Consider the following 22,064-nt stretch of genomic DNA (forward strand, 5'->3'; position numbering starts at 1 on the left):
AATTATTTATCAGGTGGTCGCTGTGTTCCCCGACTTTGCACTTGATGGTGTAAGAGTGGTACCCCTTAAGACCACCTATCCCCATCTTCCTTCTCCAAAACGCTATCCCCTATTCCTCTCTCACTCCTATTCCCTAACCCGCCCTAATAGAGTCTACCTTACCATGGTGGGCCGGCTTACAATCCTATTGGCCAAAATGTGATTCAGTTTTAGCCAACTGGATTAGCCAAAGGACTCTGTTAAAAAAAGAATATAATAAACTATCTTAGATGGAGATTAAGTAATTAGGGCCCTTTTTATTAAGCACGTTTCGATTTAAAAATTGTATCGTTCCCATTTTGCCAATAGCAACAGCACGGCGATGAACATGTGAATTGCATTGCCGGGTTTTTGCTAGTGCAATTGGTATTATCCAGAATTACAATTGTTGGCCTGCATCTTTTTTTGTTTTGTTTGCGTTTCTATGCTTTGACCCTTTTTGGTGAGGATTGGTATGGCTATGGGGAGGAGGAGGCCATTATTAGAATTTGGGGGTATATTTAAATCATTTTAAATATGCCCCTGAGTTCTACTCTGCAGGTTGCAACAATTTGTAATCACCAATAAAGTTCTCTTAAGGGCCAGTTTACACTTGGGGTGCTTTAATAAGTAGTTTTTCTGCTCTTTGCTGATAGCCGGTATTCAGCAAAGCACTGCGGTAAATCCTTGCAGTGCCTGTGATGTGCGTATATCGCAAAAGTGCACTGCGTGCAACATTTTGCTGGCAGTTAGAAGCCATTCTCATTCTCTGGAATGAGACAGAAAAACGCAATCACTGTAACATGGAGCCACAATTGCTTGGTAGAAATGCAATTACACTCCATAGGTGATTGCGATTTGCCTTTTGCAATCCCAGTATTGAACCCGGCCTAAGGGGGACCAGCTGGATCCCAATTATTTATCAGGTGGTCGTTGTGTTCCCCGACTTTGCACTTGATGGTGTAAGAGTGGAACCCTTTAAGACCACCTATCCCCCTCTTCCCTCTCCAAAACGCTATACTCTATTCCTCTCTCACTCCCATCACCTAACCCGCCCTAATAGAGTCTACCTTACCATGGTGGGCCTGCTTACAATCCTATTGGCCAAAATGTGATTTAGTTTTAGCCAACTGGATTAGCCAAAGGACTCTGTTAAAAAAAGAATATAATAAACTATCTTAGATGGAGATTAAGTAATTAGGGCCCTTTTTTATTAAGCACGTTTCGATTTAAAAATTGTATCGTTCCCATTTTGCCAATAGCAACAGCACGGCGATGAACATGTGAATTGCATTGCCTCGTTTTTGCTAGTGCAATTGGTATTTTCCAGAATTACAATTGTTGGCCTGCATCTTTTTTTGTTTTGTTTGCGTTTCTATGCTTTGACCCTTTTTGGTGAGGATTGGTATGGCTATGGGGAGGAGGAGGCCATTATTAGAATTTGGGGGTATATTTAAATCATTTTAAATATGCCCCTGAGTTCTACTCTGCAGGTTGCAACAATTTGTAATCACCAATAAAGTTCTCTTAAGGGCCAGTTTACACTTGGGGTGCTTTAATAAGTAGTTTTTCTGCTCTTTGCTGATAGCCGGTATTCAGCAAAGCACTGCGGTAAATCCTTGCAGTGCCTGTGATGTGCGTATATCGCAAAAGTGCACTGCGTGCAACATTTTGCTGGCAGTTAGAAGCCATTCTCATTCTCTGGAATGAGACAGAAAAACGCAATCACTGTAACATGGAGCCACAATTGCTTGGTAGAAATGCAATTACACTCCATAGGTGATTGCGATTTGCCTTTTGCAATCCCAGTATTGAACCCGGCCTCAGGGGGACCAGCTGGATCCCAATTATTTATCAGGTGGTGGTTGTGTTCCCCGACTTTGCACTTGATGGTGTAAGAGTGGAACCCTTTAAGACCACCTATCCCCCTCTTCCCTCTCCAAAACGCTATACTCTATTCCTCTCTCACTCCCATCACCTAACCCGCCCTAATAGAGTCTACCTTACCATGGTGGGCCGGCTTACAATCCTATTGGCCAAAATGTGATTTAGTTTTAGCCAACTGGATTAGCCAAAGGACTCTGTTAAAAAAAGAATATAATAAACTATCTTAGATGGAGATTAACTAATTAGCGCCCTTTTTTATTAAGCATGTTTCGATTTAAAAATTGTATCGTTTACATATTTCCAATAGCAACAGCACGGCGATGAACATGTGAATTGCATTGCCGGGTTTTTGCTAGTGCAATTGGTATTTTCCAGAATTACAATTGTTGGCCTGCATCTTTTTTTGTTTTGTTTGCAGTTCTATGCTTTGTACCTTTTTGGTGAGGATTGGTATGGCTATGGGGAGGAGGAGGCGATTATTAGAATTTGGGGGTATATTTAAATCATTTTAAATACGCCCCTGAGTTCTACATTGCAGGTTGCAACAATTTGTAATCACCAATAAAGTTCTCTTAAGGGCCAGTTCACACTTGGGGTGCTTTTATAAGTAGTTTTTCTGCTCTTTGCTGATAGCCGGTATTGAGCAAAGCACTGCGGTAAATCCTTGCAGTGCCTGTGATGTGCGTATATATCGCAAAAGTGCACTGCGTGTAACATTTTGCTGGCAGTTAGAACGCCATTCTCATTCTCTGGAATGAGACTGAAAAACGCAATCACTGTAACATGGAGCCACAATTGCTTGGTAGATATGCAATTACACTCCATAGGCGATTGCGATTTGCCTTTTGCGATCCCAGTGTTGAACCCGGCCTAAGGGGGACCAGCTGGATCCCAATTATTTATCAGGTGGTCGCTGTGTTCCCCGACTTTGCACTTGATGGTGTAAGAGTGGTACCCCTTAAGACCACCTATCCCCATCTTCCTTCTCCAAAACGCTATCCCCTATTCCTCTCTCACTCCTATTCCCTAACCCGCCCTAATAGAGTCTACCTTACCATGGTGGGCCGGCTTACAATCCTATTGGCCAAAATGTGATTTAGTTTTAGCCAACTGGATTAGCCAAAGGACTCTGTTAAAAAAAGAATATAATAAACTATCTTAGATGGAGATTAAGTAATTAGGGCCCTTTTTTATTAAGCACGTTTCGATTTAAAAATTGTATCGTTCCCATTTTGCCAATAGCAACAGCACGGCGATGAACATGTGAATTGCATTGCCGGGTTTTTGCTAGTGCAATTGGTATTTTCCAGAATTACAATTGTTGGCCTGCATCTTTTTTTGTTTTGTTTGCGTTTCTATGCTTTCACCCTTTTTGGTGAGGATTGGTATGGCTATGGGGAGGAGGAGGCCATTATTAGAATTTGGGGGTATATTTAAATCATTTTAAATATGCCCCTGAGTTCTACTCTGCAAGTTGCAACAATTTGTAATCACCAATAAAGTTCTCTTAAGGGCCAGTTTACACTTGGGGTGCTTTAATAAGTAGTTTTTCTACTCTTTGCTGATAGCCGGTATTCAGCAAAGCACTGCGGTAAATCCTTGCAGTGCCTGTGATGTGCGTATATCGCAAAAGTGCACTGCGTGCAACATTTTGCTGGCAGTTAGAAGCCATTCTCATTCTCTGGAATGAGACAGAAAAACGCAATCACTGTAACATGGAGCCACAATTGCTTGGTAGAAATGCAATTACACTCCATAGGTGATTGCGATTTGCCTTTTGCAATCCCAGTATTGAACCCGGCCTAAGGGGGACCAGCTGGATCCCAATTATTTATCAGGTGGTCGTTGTGTTCCCCGACTTTGCACTTGATGGTGTAAGAGTGGAACCCTTTAAGACCACCTATCCCCCTCTTCCCTCTCCAAAACGCTATACTCTATTCCTCTCTCACTCCCATCACCTAACCCGCCCTAATAGAGTCTACCTTACCATGGTGGGCCGGCTTACAATCCTATTGGCCAAAATGTGATTTAGTTTTAGCCAACTGGATTAGCCAAAGGACTCTGTTAAAAAAAGAATATAATAAACTATCTTAGATGGAGATTAAGTAATTAGGGCCCTTTTTATTAAGCACGTTTCGATTTAAAAATTGTATCGTTCCCATTTTGCCAATAGCAACAGCACGGCGATGAACATGTGAATTGCATTGCCGGGTTTTTGCTAGTGCAATTGGTATTATCCAGAATTACAATTGTTGGCCTGCATCTTTTTTTGTTTTGTTTGCGTTTCTATGCTTTGACCCTTTTTGGTGAGGATTGGTATGGCTATGGGGAGGAGGAGGCCATTATTAGAATTTGGGGGTATATTTAAATCATTTGAAATATGCCCCTGAGTTCTACTCTGCAGGTTGCAACAATTTGTAATCACCAATAAAGTTCTCTTAAGGGCCAGTTTACACTTGGGGTGCTTTAATAAGTAGTTTTTCTGCTCTTTGCTGATAGCCGGTATTCAGCAAAGCACTGCGGTAAATCCTTGCAGTGCCTGTGATGTGCGTATATCGCAAAAGTGCACTGCGTGCAACATTTTGCTGGCAGTTAGAAGCCATTCTCATTCTCTGGAATGAGACAGAAAAACGCAATCACTGTAACATGGAGCCACAATTGCTTGGTAGAAATGCAATTACACTCCATAGGTGATTGCGATTTGCCTTTTGCAATCCCAGTATTGAACCCGGCCTAAGGGGGACCAGCTAGATCCCAATTATTTATCAGGTGGTCGTTGTGTTCCCCGACTTTGCACTTGATGGTGTAAGAGTGGAACCCTTTAAGACCACCTATCCCCCTCTTCCCTCTCCAAAACGCTATACTCTATTCCTCTCTCACTCCCATCACCTAACCCGCCCTAATAGAGTCTACCTTACCATGGTGGGCCTGCTTACAATCCTATTGGCCAAAATGTGATTTAGTTTTAGCCAACTGGATTAGCCAAAGGACTCTGTTAAAAAAAGAATATAATAAACTATCTTAGATGGAGATTAAGTAATTAGGGCCCTTTTTTATTAAGCACGTTTCGATTTAAAAATTGTATCGTTCCCATTTTGCCAATAGCAACAGCACGGCGATGAACATGTGAATTGCATTGCCGGGTTTTTGCTAGTGCAATTGGTATTTTCCAGAATTACAATTGTTGGCCTGCATCTTTTTTTGTTTTGTTTGCGTTTCTATGCTTTGACCCTTTTTGGTGAGGATTGGTATGGCTATGGGGAGGAGGAGGCCATTATTAGAATTTGGGGGTATATTTAAATCATTTTAAATATGCCCCTGAGTTCTACTCTGCAGGTTGCAACAATTTGTAATCACCAATAAAGTTCTCTTAAGGGCCAGTTTACACTTGGGGTGCTTTAATAAGTAGTTTTTCTGCTCTTTGCTGATAGCCGGTATTCAGCAAAGCACTGCGGTAAATCCTTGCAGTGCCTGTGATGTGCGTATATCGCAAAAGTGCACTGCGTGCAACATTTTGCTGGCAGTTAGAAGCCATTCTCATTCTCTGGAATGAGACAGAAAAACGCAATCACTGTAACATGGAGCCACAATTGCTTGGTAGAAATGCAATTACACTCCATAGGTGATTGCGATTTGCCTTTTGCAATCCCAGTATTGAACCCGGCCTCAGGGGGACCAGCTGGATCCCAATTATTTATCAGGTGGTGGTTGTGTTCCCCGACTTTGCACTTGATGGTGTAAGAGTGGAACCCTTTAAGACCACCTATCCCCCTCTTCCCTCTCCAAAACGCTATACTCTATTCCTCTCTCACTCCCATCACCTAACCCGCCCTAATAGAGTCTACCTTACCATGGTGGGCCGGCTTACAATCCTATTGGCCAAAATGTGATTTAGTTTTAGCCAACTGGATTAGCCAAAGGACTCTGTTAAAAAAAGAATATAATAAACTATCTTAGATGGAGATTAACTAATTAGCGCCCTTTTTTATTAAGCATGTTTCGATTTAAAAATTGTATCGTTTACATATTTCCAATAGCAACAGCACGGCGATGAACATGTGAATTGCATTGCCGGGTTTTTGCTAGTGCAATTGGTATTTTCCAGAATTACAATTGTTGGCCTGCATCTTTTTTTGTTTTGTTTGCAGTTCTATGCTTTGTACCTTTTTGGTGAGGATTGGTATGGCTATGGGGAGGAGGAGGCGATTATTACAATTTGGGGGTATATTTAAATCATTTTAAATACGCCCCTGAGTTCTACATTGCAGGTTGCAACAATTTGTAATCACCAATAAAGTTCTCTTAAGGGCCAGTTCACACTTGGGGTGCTTTTATAAGTAGTTTTTCTGCTCTTTGCTGATAGCCGGTATTGAGCAAAGCACTGCGGTAAATCCTTGCAGTGCCTGTGATGTGCGTATATATCGCAAAAGTGCACTGCGTGTAACATTTTGCTGGCAGTTAGAACGCCATTCTCATTCTCTGGAATGAGACTGAAAAACGCAATCACTGTAACATGGAGCCACAATTGCTTGGTAGATATGCAATTACACTCCATAGGCGATTGCGATTTGCCTTTTGCGATCCCAGTGTTGAACCCGGCCTAAGGGGGACCAGCTGGATCCCAATTATTTATCAGGTGGTCGCTGTGTTCCCCGACTTTGCACTTGATGGTGTAAGAGTGGTACCCCTTAAGACCACCTATCCCCATCTTCCTTCTCCAAAACGCTATCCCCTATTCCTCTCTCACTCCTATTCCCTAACCCGCCCTAATAGAGTCTACCTTACCATGGTGGGCCGGCTTACAATCCTATTGGCCAAAATGTGATTTAGTTTTAGCCAACTGGATTAGCCAAAGGACTCTGTTAAAAAAAGAATATAATAAACTATCTTAGATGGAGATTAAGTAATTAGGGCCCTTTTTTATTAAGCACGTTTCGATTTAAAAATTGTATCGTTCCCATTTTGCCAATAGCAACAGCACGGCGATGAACATGTGAATTGCATTGCCGGGTTTTTGCTAGTGCAATTGGTATTTTCCAGAATTACAATTGTTGGCCTGCATCTTTTTTTGTTTTGTTTGCGTTTCTATGCTTTCACCCTTTTTGGTGAGGATTGGTATGGCTATGGGGAGGAGGAGGCCATTATTAGAATTTGGGGGTATATTTAAATCATTTTAAATATGCCCCTGAGTTCTACTCTGCAAGTTGCAACAATTTGTAATCACCAATAAAGTTCTCTTAAGGGCCAGTTTACACTTGGGGTGCTTTAATAAGTAGTTTTTCTACTCTTTGCTGATAGCCGGTATTCAGCAAAGCACTGCGGTAAATCCTTGCAGTGCCTGTGATGTGCGTATATCGCAAAAGTGCACTGCGTGCAACATTTTGCTGGCAGTTAGAAGCCATTCTCATTCTCTGGAATGAGACAGAAAAACGCAATCACTGTAACATGGAGCCACAATTGCTTGGTAGAAATGCAATTACACTCCATAGGTGATTGCGATTTGCCTTTTGCAATCCCAGTATTGAACCCGGCCTAAGGGGAACCAGCTGGATCCCAATTATTTATCAGGTGGTCGTTGTGTTCCCCGACTTTGCACTTGATGGTGTAAGAGTGGAACCCTTTAAGACCACCTATCCCCCTCTTCCCTCTCCAAAACGCTATACTCTATTCCTCTCTCACTCCCATCACCTAACCCGCCCTAATAGAGTCTACCTTACCATGGTGGGCCGGCTTACAATCCTATTGGCCAAAATGTGATTTAGTTTTAGCCAACTGGATTAGCCAAAGGACTCTGTTAAAAAAAGAATATAATAAACTATCTTAGATGGAGATTAACTAATTAGCGCCCTTTTTTATTAAGCATGTTTCGATTTAAAAATTGTATCGTTTACATTTTTCCAATAGCAACAGCACGGCGATGAACATGTGAATTGCATTGCTGGGTTTTTGCTAGTGCAATTGGTATTTTCCAGAATTACAATTGTTGGCCTGCATCTTTTTTTGTTTTGTTTGCAGTTCTATGCTTTGTACCTTTTTGGTGAGGATTGGTATGGCTATGGGGATGAGGAGGCGATTATTAGAATTTGGGGTATATTTAAATCATTTTAAATACGCCCCTGAGTTCTACATTGCAGGTTGCAACAATTTGTAATCACCAATAAAGTTCTCTTAAGGGCCAGTTCACACTTGGGGTGCTTTTATAAGTAGTTTTTCTGCTCTTTGCTGATAGCCGGTATTCAGCAAAGCACTGCGGTAAATCCTTGCAGTGCCTGTGATGTGCGTATATCGCAAAAGTGCACTGCGTGTAACATTTTGCTGGCAGTTAGAACGCCATTCTCATTCTCTGGAATGAGACTGAAAAACGCAATCACTGTAACATGGAGCCACAATTGCTTGGTAGATATGCAATTACACTCCATAGGCGATTGCAATTTGCCTTTTGCGATCCCAGTGTTGAACCCGGCCTAAGGGGGACCAGCTGGATCCCAATTATTTATCAGGTGGTCGCTGTGTTCCCCGACTTTGCACTTGATGGTGTAAGAGTGGTACCCCTTAAGACCACCTATCCCCATCTTCCTTCTCCAAAACGCTATCCCCTATTCCTCTCTCACTCCTATTCCCTAACCCGCCCTAATAGAGTCTACCTTACCATGGTGGGCCGGCTTACAATCCTATTGGCCAAAATGTGATTTAGTTTTAGCCAACTGGATTAGCCAAAGGACTCTGTTAAAAAAAGAATATAATAAACTATCTTAGATGGAGATTAAGTAATTAGGGCCCTTTTTTATTAAGCACGTTTCGATTTAAAAATTGTATCGTTCCCATTTTGCCAATAGCAACAGCACGGCGATGAACATGTGAATTGCATTGCCGGGTTTTTGCTAGTGCAATTGGTATTTTCCAGAATTACAATTGTTGGCCTGCATCTTTTTTTGTTTTGTTTGCAGTTCTATGCTTTGTACCTTTTTGGTGAGGATTGGTATGGCTATGGGGAGGAGGAGGCCATTATTAGAATTTGGGGGTATATTTAAATCATTTTAAATACGCCCCTGAGTTCTACATTGCAGGTTGCAACAATTTGTAATCACCAATAAAGTTCTCTTAAGGGCCAGTTCACACTTGGGGTGCTTTTATAAGTAGTTTTTCTGCTCTTTGCTGATAGCCGGTATTGAGCAAAGCACTGCGGTAAATCCTTGCAGTGCCTGTGATGTGCGTATATCGCAAAAGTGCACTGCGTGTAACATTTTGCTGGCAGTTAGAACGCCATTCTCATTCTCTGGAATGAGACTGAAAAACGCAATCACTGTAACATGGAGCCACAATTGCTTGATAGATATGCAATTACACTCCATAGGCGATTGCGATTTGCCTTTTGCGATCCCAGTGTTGAACCCGGCCTAAGGGGGACCAGCTGGATCCCAATTATTTATCAGGTGGTCGCTGTGTTCCCCGACTTTGCACTTGATGGTGTAAGAGTGGTACCCCTTAAGACCACCTATACCCATCTTCCTTCTCCAAAACGCTATCCCCTATTCCTCTCTCACTCCTATTCCCTAACCCGCCCTAATAGAGTCTACCTTACCATGGTGGGCCGGCTTACAATCCTATTGGCCAAAATGTGATTTAGTTTTAGCCAACTGGATTAGCCAAAGGACTCTGTTAAAAAAAGAATATAATAAACTATCTTAGATGGAGATTAAGTAATTAGGGCCCTTTTTATTAAGCACGTTTCGATTTAAAAATTGTATCGTTCCCATTTTGCCAATAGCAACAGCACGGCGATGAACATGTGAATTGCATTGCCGGGTTTTTGCTAGTGCAATTGGTATTTTCCAGAATTACAATTGTTGGCCTGCATCTTTTTTTGTTTTGTTTGCGTTTCTATGCTTTGACCCTTTTTGGTGAGGATTGGTATGGCTATGGGGAGGAGGAGGCCATTATTAGAATTTGGGGGTATATTTAAATCATTTTAAATATGCCCCTGAGTTCTACTCTGCAGGTTGCAACAATTTGTAATCACCAATAAAGTTCTCTTAAGGGCCAGTTTACACTTGGGGTGCTTTAATAAGTAGTTTTTCTGCTCTTTGCTGATAGCCGGTATTCAGCAAAGCACTGCGGTAAATCCTTGCAGTGCCTGTGATGTGCGTATATCGCAAAAGTGCACTGCGTGCAACATTTTGCTGGCAGTTAGAAGCCATTCTCATTCTCTGGAATGAGACAGAAAAACGCAATCACTGTAACATGGAGCCACAATTGCTTGGTAGAAATGCAATTACACTCCATAGGTGATTGCGATTTGCCTTTTGCAATCCCAGTATTGAACCCGGCCTAAGGGGGACCAGCTGGATCCCAATTATTTATCAGGTGGTCGTTGTGTTCCCCGACTTTGCACTTGATGGTGTAAGAGTGGAACCCTTTAAGACCACCTATCCCCCTCTTCCCTCTCCAAAACGCTATACTCTATTCCTCTCTCACTCCCATCACCTAACCCGCCCTAATAGAGTCTACCTTACCATGGTGGGCCTGCTTACAATCCTATTGGCCAAAATGTGATTTAGTTTTAGCCAACTGGATTAGCCAAAGGACTCTGTTAAAAAAAGAATATAATAAACTATCTTAGATGGAGATTAACTAATTAGCGCCCTTTTTTATTAAGCATGTTTCGATTTAAAAATTGTATCGTTTACATGTTTCCAATAGCAACAGCACGGCGATGAACATGTGAATTGCATTGCCGGGTTTTTGCTAGTGCAATTGGTATTTTCCAGAATTACAATTGTTGGCCTGCATCTTTTTTTGTTTTGTTTGCAGTTCTATGCTTTGTACCTTTTTGGTGAGGATTGGTATGGCTATGAGGAGGAGGAGGCGATTATTAGAATTTGGGGGTATATTTAAATCATTTTAAATACGCCCCTGAGTTCTACATTGCAGGTTGCAACAATTTGTAATCACCAATAAAGTTCTCTTAAGGGCCAGTTCACACTTGGGGTGCTTTTATAAGTAGTTTTTCTGCTCTTTGCTGATAGCCGGTATTGAGCAAAGCACTGCGGTAAATCCTTGCAGTGCCTGTGATGTGCGTATATCGCAAAAGTGCACTGCGTGTAACATTTTGCTGGCAGTTAGAACGCCATTCTCATTCTCTGGAATGAGACTGAAAAACGCAATCACTGTAACATGGAGCCACAATTGCTTGGTAGATATGCAATTACACTCCATAGGCGATTGCGATTTGCCTTTTGCGATCCCAGTGTTGAACCCGGCCTAAGGGGGACCAGCTGGATCCCAATTATTTATCAGGTGGTCGCTGTGTTCCCCGACTTTGCACTTGATGGTGTAAGAGTGGTACCCCTTAAGACCACCTATCCCCATCTTCCTTCTCCAAAACGCTATCCCCTATTCCTCTCTCACTCCTATTCCCTAACCCGCCCTAATAGAGTCTACCTTACCATGGTGGGCCGGCTTACAATCCTATTGGCCAAAATGTGATTCAGTTTTAGCCAACTGGATTAGCCAAAGGACTCTGTTAAAAAAAGAATATAATAAACTATCTTAGATGGAGATTAAGTAATTAGGGCCCTTTTTATTAAGCACGTTTCGATTTAAAAATTGTATCGTTCCCATTTTGCCAATAGCAACAGCACGGCGATGAACATGTGAATTGCATTGCCGGGTTTTTGCTAGTGCAATTGGTATTATCCAGAATTACAATTGTTGGTCTGCATCTTTTTTTGTTTTGTTTGCGTTTCTATGCTTTGACCCTTTTTGGTGAGGATTGGTATGGCTATGGGGAGGAGGAGGCCATTAATAGAATTTGGGGGTATATTTAAATCATTTTAAATATGCCCCTGAGTTCTACTCTGCAGGTTGCAACAATTTGTAATCACCAATAAAGTTCTCTTAAGGGCCAGTTTACACTTGGGGTGCTTTAATAAGTAGTTTTTCTGCTCTTTGCTGATAGCCGGTATTCAGCAAAGCACTGCGGTAAATCCTTGCAGTGCCTGTGATGTGCGTATATCGCAAAAGTGCACTGCGTGCAACATTTTGCTGGCAGTTAGAAGCCATTCTCATTCTCTGGATTGAGACAGAAAAACGCAATCACTGTAACATGGAGCCACAATTGCTTGGTAGAAATGCAATTACACTCCATAGGTGATTGCGATTTGCCTTTTGCAATCCCAGTATTGAACCCGGCCTCAGGGGGACCAGCTGGATCCCAATTATTTATCAGGTGGTGGTTGTGTTCCCCGACTTTGCACTTGATGGTGTAAGAGTGGAACCCTTTAAGACCACCTATCCCCCTCTTCCCTCTCCAAAACGCTATACTCTATTCCTCTCTCACTCCCATCACCTAACCCGCCCTAATAGAGTCTACCTTACCATGGTGGGCCGGCTTACAATCCTATTGGCCAAAATGTGATTTAGTTTTAGCCAACTGGATTAGCCAAAGGACTCTGTTAAAAAAAGAATATAATAAACTATCTTAGATGGAGATTAACTAATTAGCGCCCTTTTTTATTAAGCATGTTTCGATTTAAAAATTGTATCGTTTACATGTTTCCAATAGCAACAGCACGGCGATGAACATGTGAATTGCATTGCCGGGTTTTTGCTAGTGCAATTGGTATTTTCCAGAATTACAATTGTTGGCCTGCATCTTTTTTTGTTTTGTTTGCAGTTCTATGCTTTGTACCTTTTTGGTGAGGATTGGTATGGCTATGGGGAGGAGGAGGCGATTATTAGAATTTGGGGGTATATTTAAATCATTTTAAATACGCCCCTGAGTTCTACATTGCAGGTTGCAACAATTTGTAATCACCAATAAAGTTCTCTTAAGGGCCAGTTCACACTTGGGGTGCTTTTATAAGTAGTTTTTCTGCTCTTTGCTGATAGCCGGTATTGAGCAAAGCACTGCGGTAAATCCTTGCAGTGCCTGTGATGTGCGTATATATCGCAAAAGTGCACTGCGTGTAACATTTTGCTGGCAGTTAGAACGCCATTCTCATTCTCTGGAATGAGACTGAAAAACGCAATCACTGTAACATGGAGCCACAATTGCTTGGTAGATATGCAATTACACTCCATAGGCGATTGCGATTTGCCTTTTGCGATCCCAGTGTTGAACCCGGCCTAAGGGGGACCAGCTGGATCCCAATTATTTATCAGGTGGTCGCTGTGTTCCCCGACTTTGCACTTGATGGTGTAAGAGTGGTACCCCTTAAGACCACCTATACCCATCTTCCTTCTCCAAAACGCTATCCCCTATTCCTCTCTCACTCCTATTCCCTAACCCGCCCTAATAGAGTCTACCTTACCATGGTGGGCCGGCTTACAATCCTATTGGCCAAAATGTGATTTAGTTTTAGCCAACTGGATTAGCCAAAGGACTTTGTTAAAAAAAGAATATAATAAACTATCTTAGATGGAGATTAAGTAATTAGGGCCCTTTTTATTAAGCACGTTTCGATTTAAAAATTGTATCGTTCCCATTTTGCCAATAGCAACAGCACGGCGATGAACATGTGAATTGCATTGCCGGGTTTTTGCTAGTGCAATTGGTATTTTCCAGAATTACAATTGTTGGCCTGCATCTTTTTTTGTTTTGTTTGCGTTTCTATGCTTTGACCCTTTTTGGTGAGGATTGGTATGGCTATGGGGAGGAGGAGGCCATTATTAGAATTTGGGGGTATATTTAAATCATTTGAAATATGCCCCTGAGTTCTACTCTGCAGGTTGCAACAATTTGTAATCACCAATAAAGTTCTCTTAAGGGCCAGTTTACACTTGGGGTGCTTTAATAAGTAGTTTTTCTGCTCTTTGCTGATAGCCGGTATTCAGCAAAGCACTGCGGTAAATCCTTGCAGTGCCTGTGATGTGCGTATATCGCAAAAGTGCACTGCGTGCAACATTTTGCTGGCAGTTAGAAGCCATTCTCATTCTCTGGAATGAGACAGAAAAACGCAATCACTGTAACATGGAGCCACAATTGCTTGGTAGAAATGCAATTACACTCCATAGGTGATTGCGATTTGCCTTTTGCAATCCCAGTATTGAACCCGGCCTAAGGGGGACCAGCTAGATCCCAATTATTTATCAGGTGGTCATTGTGTTCCCCGACTTTGCACTTGATGGTGTAAGAGTGGAACCCTTTAAGACCACCTATCCCCCTCTTCCCTCTCCAAAACGCTATACTCTATTCCTCTCTCACTCCCATCACCTAACCCGCCCTAATAGAGTCTACCTTACCATGGTGGGCCTGCTTACAATCCTATTGGCCAAAATGTGATTTAGTTTTAGCCAACTGGATTAGCCAAAGGACTCTGTTAAAAAAAGAATATAATAAACTATCTTAGATGGAGATTAAGTAATTAGGGCCCTTTTTTATTAAGCACGTTTCGATTTAAAAATTGTATCGTTCCCATTTTGCCAATAGCAACAGCACGGCGATGAACATGTGAATTGCATTGCCGGGTTTTTGCTAGTGCAATTGGTATTTTCCAGAATTACAATTGTTGGCCTGCATCTTTTTTTGTTTTGTTTGCGTTTCTATGCTTTGACCCTTTTTGGTGAGGATTGGTATGGCTATGGGGAGGAGGAGGCCATTATTAGAATTTGGGGGTATATTTAAATCATTTTAAATATGCCCCTGAGTTCTACTCTGCAGGTTGCAACAATTTGTAATCACCAATAAAGTTCTCTTAAGGGCCAGTTTACACTTGGGGTGCTTTAATAAGTAGTTTTTCTGCTCTTTGCTGATAGCCGGTATTCAGCAAAGCACTGCGGTAAATCCTTGCAGTGCCTGTGATGTGCGTATATCGCAAAAGTGCACTGCGTGCAACATTTTGCTGGCAGTTAGAAGCCATTCTCATTCTCTGGAATGAGACAGAAAAACGCAATCACTGTAACATGGAGCCACAATTGCTTGGTAGAAATGCAATTACACTCCATAGGTGATTGCGATTTGCCTTTTGCAATCCCAGTATTGAACCCGGCCTCAGGGGGACCAGCTGGATCCCAATTATTTATCAGGTGGTGGTTGTGTTCCCCGACTTTGCACTTGATGGTGTAAGAGTGGAACCCTTTAAGACCACCTATCCCCCTCTTCCCTCTCCAAAACGCTATACTCTATTCCTCTCTCACTCCCATCACCTAACCCGCCCTAATAGAGTCTACCTTACCATGGTGGGCCGGCTTACAATCCTATTGGCCAAAATGTGATTTAGTTTTAGCCAACTGGATTAGCCAAAGGACTCTGTTAAAAAAAGAATATAATAAACTATCTTAGATGGAGATTAACTAATTAGCGCCCTTTTTTATTAAGCATGTTTCGATTTAAAAATTGTATCGTTTACATGTTTCCAATAGCAACAGCACGGCGATGAGCATGTGAATTGCATTGCCGGGTTTTTGCTAGTGCAATTGGTATTTTCCAGAATTACAATTGTTGGCCTGCATCTTTTTTTGTTTTGTTTGCAGTTCTATGCTTTGTACCTTTTTGGTGAGGATTGGTATGACTATGGGGAGGAGGAGGCGATTATTAGAATTTGGGGGTATATTTAAATCATTTTAAATACGCCCCTGAGTTCTACATTGCAGGTTGCAACAATTTGTAATCACCAATAAAGTTCTCTTAAGGGCCAGTTCACACTTGGGGTGCTTTTATAAGTAGTTTTTCTGCTCTTTGCTGATAGCCGGTATTGAGCAAAGCACTGCGGTAAATCCTTGCAGTGCCTGTGATGTGCGTATATCGCAAAAGTGCACTGCGTGTAACATTTTGCTGGCAGTTAGAACGCCATTCTCATTCTCTGGAATGAGACTGAAAAACGCAATCACTGTAACATGGAGCCACAATTGCTTGGTAGATATGCAATTACACTCCATAGGCGATTGCGATTTGCCTTTTGCGATCCCAGTGTTGAACCCGGCCTAAGGGGGACCAGCTGGATCCCAATTATTTATCAGGTGGTCGCTGTGTTCCCCGACTTTGCACTTGATGGTGTAAGAGTGGTACCCCTTAAGACCACCTATCCCCATCTTCCTTCTCCAAAACGCTATCCCCTATTCCTCTCTCACTCCTATTCCCTAACCCGCCCTAATAGAGTCTACCTTACCATGGTGGGCCGGCTTACAATCCTATTGGCCAAAATGTGATTTAGTTTTAGCCAACTGGATTAGCCAAAGGACTCTGTTAAAAAAAGAATATAATAAACTATCTTAGATGGAGATTAAGTAATTAGGGCCCTTTTTATTAAGCACGTTTCGATTTAAAAATTGTATCGTTCCCATTTTGCCAATAGCAACAGCACGGCGATGAACATGTGAATTGCATTGCCGGGTTTTTGCTAGTGCAATTGGTATTATCCAGAATTACAATTGTTGGCCTGCATCTTTTTTTGTTTTGTTTGCGTTTCTATGCTTTGACCCTTTTTGGTGAGGATTGGTATGGCTATGGGGAGGAGGAGGCCATTATTAGAATTTGGGGGTATATTTAAATCATTTGAAATATGCCCCTGAGTTCTACTCTGCAGGTTGCAACAATTTGTAATCACCAATAAAGTTCTCTTAAGGGCCAGTTTACACTTGGGGTGCTTTAATAAGTAGTTTTTCTGCTCTTTGCTGATAGCCGGTATTCAGCAAAGCACTGCGGTAAATCCTTGCAGTGCCTGTGATGTGCGTATATCGCAAAAGTGCACTGCGTGCAACATTTTGCTGGCAGTTAGAAGCCATTCTCATTCTCTGGAATGAGACAGAAAAACGCAATCACTGTAACATGGAGCCACAATTGCTTGGTAGAAATGCAATTACACTCCATAGGTGATTGCGATTTGCCTTTTGCAATCCCAGTATTGAACCCGGCCTAAGGGGGACCAGCTAGATCCCAATTATTTATCAGGTGGTCGTTGTGTTCCCCGACTTTGCACTTGATGGTGTAAGAGTGGAACCCTTTAAGACCACCTATCCCCCTCTTCCCTCTCCAAAACGCTATACTCTATTCCTCTCTCACTCCCATCACCTAACCCGCCCTAATAGAGTCTACCTTACCATGGTGGGCCTGCTTACAATCCTATTGGCCAAAATGTGATTTAGTTTTAGCCAACTGGATTAGCCAAAGGACTCTGTTAAAAAAAGAATATAATAAACTATCTTAGATGGAGATTAAGTAATTAGGGCCCTTTTTTATTAAGCACGTTTCGATTTAAAAATTGTATCGTTCCCATTTTGCCAATAGCAACAGCACGGCGATGAACATGTGAATTGCATTGCCGGGTTTTTGCTAGTGCAATTGGTATTTTCCAGAATTACAATTGTTGGCCTGCATCTTTTTTTGTTTTGTTTGCGTTTCTATGCTTTGACCCTTTTTGGTGAGGATTGGTATGGCTATGGGGAGGAGGAGGCCATTATTAGAATTTGGGGGTATATTTAAATCATTTGAAATATGCCCCTGAGTTCTACTCTGCAGGTTGCAACAATTTGTAATCACCAATAAAGTTCTCTTAAGGGCCAGTTTACACTTGGGGTGCTTTAATAAGTAGTTTTTCTGCTCTTTGCTGATAGCCGGTATTCAGCAAAGCACTGCGGTAAATCCTTGCAGTGCCTGTGATGTGCGTATATCGCAAAAGTGCACTGCGTGCAACATTTTGCTGGCAGTTAGAAGCCATTCTCATTCTCTGGAATGAGACAGAAAAACGCAATCACTGTAACATGGAGCCACAATTGCTTGGTAGAAATGCAATTACACTCCATAGGTGATTGCGATTTGCCTTTTGCAATCCCAGTATTGAACCCGGCCTCAGGGGGACCAGCTGGATCCCAATTATTTATCAGGTGGTGGTTGTGTTCCCCGACTTTGCACTTGATGGTGTAAGAGTGGAACCCTTTAAGACCACCTATCCCCCTCTTCCCTCTCCAAAACGCTATACTCTATTCCTCTCTCACTCCCATCACCTAACCCGCCCTAATAGAGTCTACCTTACCATGGTGGGCCGGCTTACAATCCTATTGGCCAAAATGTGATTTAGTTTTAGCCAACTGGATTAGCCAAAGGACTCTGTTAAAAAAAGAATATAATAAACTATCTTAGATGGAGATTACCTAATTAGCGCCCTTTTTTATTAAGCATGTTTCGATTTAAAAATTGTATCGTTTACATGTTTCCAATAGCAACAGCACGGCGATGAACATGTGAATTGCATTGCCGGGTTTTTGCTAGTGCAATTGGTATTTTCCAGAATTACAATTGTTGGCCTGCATCTTTTTTTGTTTTGTTTGCAGTTCTATGCTTTGTACCTTTTTGGTGAGGATTGGTATGGCTATGGGGAGGAGGAGGCGATTATTAGAATTTGGGGGTATATTTAAATCATTTTAAATACGCCCCTGAGTTCTACATTGCAGGTTGCAACAATTTGTAATCACCAATAAAGTTCTCTTAAGGGCCAGTTCACACTTGGGGTGCTTTTATAAGTAGTTTTTCTGCTCTTTGCTGATAGCCGGTATTGAGCAAAGCACTGCGGTAAATCCTTGCAGTGCCTGTGATGTGCGTATATCGCAAAAGTGCACTGCGTGTAACATTTTGCTGGCAGTTAGAACGCCATTCTCATTCTCTGGAATGAGACTGAAAAACGCAATCACTGTAACATGGAGCCACAATTGCTTGGTAGATATGCAATTACACTCCATAGGCGATTGCGATTTGCCTTTTGCGATCCCAGTGTTGAACCCGGCCTAAGGGGGACCAGCTGGATCCCAATTATTTATCAGGTGGTCGCTGTGTTCCCCGACTTTGCACTTGATGGTGTAAGAGTGGTACCCCTTAAGACCACCTATCCCCATCTTTCTTCTCCAAAACGCTATCCCCTATTCCTCTCTCACTCCTATTCCCTAACCCGCCCTAATAGAGTCTACCTTACCATGGTGGGCCGGCTTACAATCCTATTGGCCAAAATGTGATTCAGTTTTAGCCAACTGGATTAGCCAAAGGACTCTGTTAAAAAAAGAATATAATAAACTATCTTAGATGGAGATTAAGTAATTAGGGCCCTTTTTATTAAGCACGTTTCGATTTAAAAATTGTATCGTTCCCATTTTGCCAATAGCAACAGCACGGCGATGAACATGTGAATTGCATTGCCGGGTTTTTGCTAGTGCAATTGGTATTATCCAGAATTACAATTGTTGGCCTGCATCTTTTTTTGTTTTGTTTGCGTTTCTATGCTTTGACCCTTTTTGGTGAGGATTGGTATGGCTATGGGGAGGAGGAGGCCATTATTAGAATTTGGGGGTATATTTAAATCATTTTAAATATGCCCCTGAGTTCTACTCTGCAGGTTGCAACAATTTGTAATCACCAATAAAGTTCTCTTAAGGGCCAGTTTACACTTGGGGTGCTTTAATAAGTAGTTTTTCTGCTCTTTGCTGATAGCCGGTATTCAGCAAAGCACTGCGGTAAATCCTTGCAGTGCCTGTGATGTGCGTATATCGCAAAAGTGCACTGCGTGCAACATTTTGCTGGCAGTTAGAAGCCATTCTCATTCTCTGGAATGAGACAGAAAAACGCAATCACTGTAACATGGAGCCACAATTGCTTGGTAGAAATGCAATTACACTCCATAGGTGATTGCGATTTGCCTTTTGCAATCCCAGTATTGAACCCGGCCTCAGGGGGACCAGCTGGATCCCAATTATTTATCAGGTGGTGGTTGTGTTCCCCGACTTTGCACTTGATGGTGTAAGAGTGGAACCCTTTAAGACCACCTATCCCCCTCTTCCCTCTCCAAAACGCTATACTCTATTCCTCTCTCACTCCCATCACCTAACCCGCCCTAATAGAGTCTACCTTACCATGGTGGGCCGGCTTACAATCCTATTGGCCAAAATGTGATTTAGTTTTAGCCAACTGGATTAGCCAAAGGACTCTGTTAAAAAAAGAATATAATAAACTATCTTAGATGGAGATTAACTAATTAGCGCCCTTTTTTATTAAGCATGTTTCGATTTAAAAATTGTATCGTTTACATGTTTCCAATAGCAACAGCACGGCGATGAACATGTGAATTGCATTGCCGGGTTTTTGCTAGTGCAATTGGTATTTTCCAGAATTACAATTGTTGGCCTGCATCTTTTTTTGTTTTGTTTGCAGTTCTATGCTTTGTACCTTTTTGGTGAGGATTGGTATGGCTATGGGGAGGAGGAGGCGATTATTAGAATTTGGGGGTATATTTAAATCATTTTAAATACGCCCCTGAGTTCTACATTGCAGGTTGCAACAATTTGTAATCACCAATAAAGTTCTCTTAAGGGCCAGTTCACACTTGGGGTGCTTTTATAAGTAGTTTTTCTGCTCTTTGCTGATAGCCGGTATTGAGCAAAGCACTGCGGTAAATCCTTGCAGTGCCTGTGATGTGCGTATATATCGCAAAAGTGCACTGCGTGTAACATTTTGCTGGCAGTTAGAACGCCATTCTCATTCTCTGGAATGAGACTGAAAAACGCAATCACTGTAACATGGAGCCACAATTGCTTGGTAGATATGCAATTACACTCCATAGGCGATTGCGATTTGCCTTTTGCGATCCCAGTGTTGAACCCGGCCTAAGGGGGACCAGCTGGATCCCAATTATTTATCAGGTGGTCGCTGTGTTCCCCGACTTTGCACTTGATGGTGTAAGAGTGGTACCCCTTAAGACCACCTATACCCATCTTCCTTCTCCAAAACGCTATCCCCTATTCCTCTCTCACTCCTATTCCCTAACCCGCCCTAATAGAGTCTACCTTACCATGGTGGGCCGGCTTACAATCCTATTGGCCAAAATGTGATTCAGTTTTAGCCAACTGGATTAGCCAAAGGACTCTGTTAAAAAAAGAATATAATAAACTATCTTAGATGGAGATTAAGTAATTAGGGCCCTTTTTATTAAGCACGTTTCGATTTAAAAATTGTATCGTTCCCATTTTGCCAATAGCAACAGCACGGCGATGAACATGTGAATTGCATTGCCGGGTTTTTGCTAGTGCAATTGGTATTATCCAGAATTACAATTGTTGGCCTGCATCTTTTTTTGTTTTGTTTGCGTTTCTATGCTTTGACCCTTTTTGGTGAGGATTGGTATGGCTATGGGGAGGAGGAGGCCATTATTAGAATTTGGGGGTATATTTAAATCATTTTAAATATGCCCCTGAGTTCTACTCTGCAGGTTGCAACAATTTGTAATCACCAATAAAGTTCTCTTAAGGGCCAGTTTACACTTGGGGTGCTTTAATAAGTAGTTTTTCTGCTCTTTGCTGATAGCCGGTATTCAGCAAAGCACTGCGGTAAATCCTTGCAGTGCCTGTGATGTGCGTATATCGCAAAAGTGCACTGCGTGCAACATTTTGCTGGCAGTTAGAAGCCATTCTCATTCTCTGGAATGAGACAGAAAAACGCAATCACTGTAACATGGAGCCACAATTGCTTGGTAGAAATGCAATTACACTCCATAGGTGATTGCGATTTGCCTTTTGCAATCCCAGTATTGAACCCGGCCTCAGGGGGACCAGCTGGATCCCAATTATTTATCAGGTGGTGGTTGTGTTCCCCGACTTTGCACTTGATGGTGTAAGAGTGGAACCCTTTAAGACCACCTATCCCCCTCTTCCCTCTCCAAAACGCTATACTCTATTCCTCTCTCACTCCCATCACCTAACCCGCCCTAATAGAGTCTACCTTACCATGGTGGGCCGGCTTACAATCCTATTGGCCAAAATGTGATTTAGTTTTAGCCAACTGGATTAGCCAAAGGACTCTGTTAAAAAAAGAATATAATAAACTATCTTAGATGGAGATTAACTAATTAGCGCCCTTTTTTATTAAGCATGTTTCGATTTAAAAATTGTATCGTTTACATGTTTCCAATAGCAACAGCACGGCGATGAACATGTGAATTGCATTGCCGGGTTTTTGCTAGTGCAATTGGTATTTTCCAGAATTACAATTGTTGGCCTGCATCTTTTTTTGTTTTGTTTGCAGTTCTATGCTTTGTACCTTTTTGGTGAGGATTGGTATGGCTATGGGGAGGAGGAGGCGATTATTAGAATTTGGGGGTATATTTAAATCATTTTAAATACGCCCCTGAGTTCTACATTGCAGGTTGCAACAATTTGTAATCACCAATAAAGTTCTCTTAAGG

Source organism: Hyperolius riggenbachi, chromosome 12, assembly GCF_040937935.1.
Source record: "Hyperolius riggenbachi isolate aHypRig1 chromosome 12, aHypRig1.pri, whole genome shotgun sequence".
Taxonomy (NCBI): domain Eukaryota; kingdom Metazoa; phylum Chordata; class Amphibia; order Anura; family Hyperoliidae; genus Hyperolius; species Hyperolius riggenbachi.